This window comes from Gekko japonicus, unplaced genomic scaffold, assembly GCF_001447785.1.
Source record: "Gekko japonicus isolate JY-2015 unplaced genomic scaffold, Gekko_japonicus_V1.1 scaffold2104, whole genome shotgun sequence".
Taxonomy (NCBI): Eukaryota; Metazoa; Chordata; class Lepidosauria; order Squamata; family Gekkonidae; genus Gekko; species Gekko japonicus.
The window spans coordinates 216,140-219,518 of NW_015170951.1; positions in this window are offsets into that span (position 1 = coordinate 216,140).

Consider the following 3,379-nt stretch of genomic DNA (forward strand, 5'->3'; position numbering starts at 1 on the left):
GAGAGGAGGCGGCGCCTGCGCTCCCGAGGGGGCCCCCCTCCTCCGGTGGGGTGGGGGTGGGGGCGCGCCCGGCCGGCCCGGGGTCCTCCTCCGGCCAGTTTACGCGGCCCGACTGGGGGCCTGAAGCAGGCAGGGTCTCCCCGGTGGGCGCCCCAAGACGGACCCGCCCTCCTCCCCAGCTTGGAAGCAGCGAACGGCGCCCGCCCGCCCGCTCGCTCGCTCGCTCGCTCGCCCGAAAGAGTCCCGTGCCTCCTCTGACCTTGTGCAGAGCTCCTCCTGGAACAACTTCCTTAAATAAAATAAAAAAGATAAGGCAGCAGGTGAAAGATAGATGTTTCAGTGCTGGATTTAGAGTTGCCACCCGCCTCCAGGGGGTGCCTGGAGTGATCTCCCACTCTTACAACTGCTCTCTAGACCACTTCGCCTGGAGAACATGGTTGCTTTGGAAGGTGGGGGCTCCAGGGCTGCCAGCCTCCAGGTGGGGCCTGGGGACCCCCCGGAATTACAGCTCACCTCCAGACGACAGAGACCAGTCCCCCTGGAGGAAACGGGGGCTTGCGAGGGAGGGCCCCCGCGGAGGAGGCCCCTGCCCTCCTCCCCAGGCTCCACCAGCCTGGAGCTGGCAACCCTACCCCCCCCCATCCCCCACCGGCAGCGGGGGGACGGACGGACGGACGGACGACGACCTGGCAACCCTACCTGAAGTCCCTGCCCTCCTCAAGCCCTCCTGTCCTCCTCAGGTTCCAGCCCCCAAATCTCCAGATGTGTCCCAAGGTGGAGCTCCTTGTGCCTGGGCTGTGGCCCAGACCCCCTGCCTGCCTGCTGCCGCTGTCTGAGACTGACCTCCCCAAGTGCTGCTACAGCAAAGTTTGCCTCCAGCCTTACAGAGGGTGGGGGGTTAGTTGCCCAGAAGGGCTAGTTAGAGTCAAGAGGCATAAGTAACTGAGCAACAAGTATAGCTGAGATTTGGATTAAAGCAATTGTTGAAACCTGGGAATGGCAGCAAACTAGCATGCAGATACAAGAGTTAACAAACATATGTGAGAACTAAGTGGTACTTCCAAGTGGCAAGGGAGAAATAAATGACTAAGCATGTGTAGATGCACACTTCTTCAGGTACATTGAAACAGATTTCCTCAAGCATTATATAAGGGTACTTGTGGGGGGGGGTTACTTGCCATGAAAGACTAATTAGCATCAAGATGCATAAGTACAGGTAGATTTGGAATGATGCAGTTGGTAAGGTCTGTGAATAGCAGCGTATAAGCATACAGATAATAAAAGAGTTAACAACAGGTGTGAGAACTAAGTGTGAGTCCAGTGGCACCTTTAAGACCAACAAAGTTTAATTCTGGGTATAAGTGAGAACTGAGTGACTTAGCACGTGTCGTGCGATAAGAACCCGATCACTCTGTTAAGCCCTGGGGGTTCCATTGTCCTGAGTGTTATAGTTCAGCAATCTAAAAATTCTACCTAAGTGCTGTCAAGTTACAACTGATTTATGGCGACCCCAGCAAGGGGCTGTCAAGACAAGTGAGAAGCAGAGGAGGCCTTCCTGGGTAGTCTCCCTTTCAAGTACTGACTCTGCTTAGCTTCTGAAATCTGATGGGGCAGGGCCACACCTTCTCACTTTCCCTCCTGTCTAAGGCGTGTGGGGTTTTTTGCTGTCAAGTCTCAGCCAACTTATCGTGACCCCACAAGCAAGAGATGTCCAGAGGTGGTTTACCTCTGCATAGGGACCATGGGTTTCCTCAGCGGTCCCCCACCCAAATACTGACCATGGCCACCCCTGCTTAGCTTCCAAGATCTGATGAGCCTGGGCTATCCAGGTCAGGGCTCTCTCAGTCTTAAAAAGGTAAAGGTTCCCTTGCTCGAAAGCCAGTCGAGTCCGACCCTAGGGTTGCAGTGCTCATCTCCTTTTCTAAGCCGAAGCGCCAGCGCTGTCCGAAGACGTTTCCGTGGTCATGTGGCCGGCATGACTAAACACCAAGGCGCACGGAGCGCTGTTACCTTCCCACCGAAGTGGTCCCTATTTATCTACTTGCAATTTCTTGCTTTCGAACGGCTAGGTTGGCAGGAGCTGGAACTAGAGACGGGAGCAGACATGCGGCACACTCGGGTCTCGAACTGCTGAACTACCCACCTTCCACAGCCTGCAGTTCAGCGTCTTAACCCCTTGAGCCACTGCAGCTCTCTCTCAGCCTTACCCCCAAGAGGGTTGAAGGGCCCAGGCATACATTAAACAGGAGTCCGGTGGCGCCTTAAAGACTAACAACATATGCTTCCAGCATAAGCATTGGTGAGTCAGAGCTCGCCTTATCAGATGCATGAAGCGTACATTCGTAGGAGGCATATTTATACCTCCAGCAGCAGAAAGGCCGGGTGTGGGGAGGTGTTGCAAAGAGAGGCCCCTTTGAAATACGAACCAAAGAGAAATCTCAGTCGTCATGGCTAGGACTAGCCATTGACGGACTTATCCTCCATGATTCTATCTAACCCTGTTTTGAAACTGTTTATTGCTGTGGCCATCCCTACATCCTCTGGCCGTGAATTCCACATTTGAGTCACTCGCTGTGTAAAGAAGTTTTCCCTTTGGTCCGTCCTGAGTCTTCTGCCCACCGGCTTCATCAGCCTCCAGTTCTAGGATTTGGGGAGAGGGAGAAAATTTTCCTTCTCAGCTCTCTTAGCCTCATGTCCCCCCTTAAATGTGTCTTTTGTAAAAATGAAAAGTTCCAGACTCCTCTGCCTTTTCTCATAGGAGAGGTGCTCCAACCCCCTAATCGTCAGCTCCCTGGTCATGCATCCAGCGCCCTGCAAAATGACATTGGTGACCTCTGTGGTCATTTGACTGAGAGCTCTCTAGTGGTGGGGTGTCGAACTCATTTGTTATGAGGGCCGGATCTGACATAAAGGAGACCTTGTTGGGCCGGGCCATGCGTGTCATAAAATGTAATGCCGGGTAGCGGAGATATAGACTTCATAAAGGACACAAACACAAAGTGTTTTTTAAATTTTAAAATAAAATCATGCTTAAAACATGAGCACTCTTGCGACATTTTGTTTTAACAGTGCCTGATAACTGACACCTCTTGCTCTGAATTATTGCATCAAAATGTCTGTGCTGTTGCAATCTTGAGTATGCTGTTCAGGTGTGTATCTGTAAGCTGCAAACCTACGATGACGCAGCAGCAGCAGAACTGGAAGAAGAAGCAGAAGACAGCCAGTTCCACTGTGATAGAAGCCCTCCGGGGGCCTGATCCAGCCCCCGGGCCGCATGTTTGACACCCCTGCTCTAGTGGTACACATTGCAGTCCCAAAGTACACATGTCCTTTGCTCTTAAAATTCAGCTGCACATCCCGTGTGTCTTCATGTGCTGGG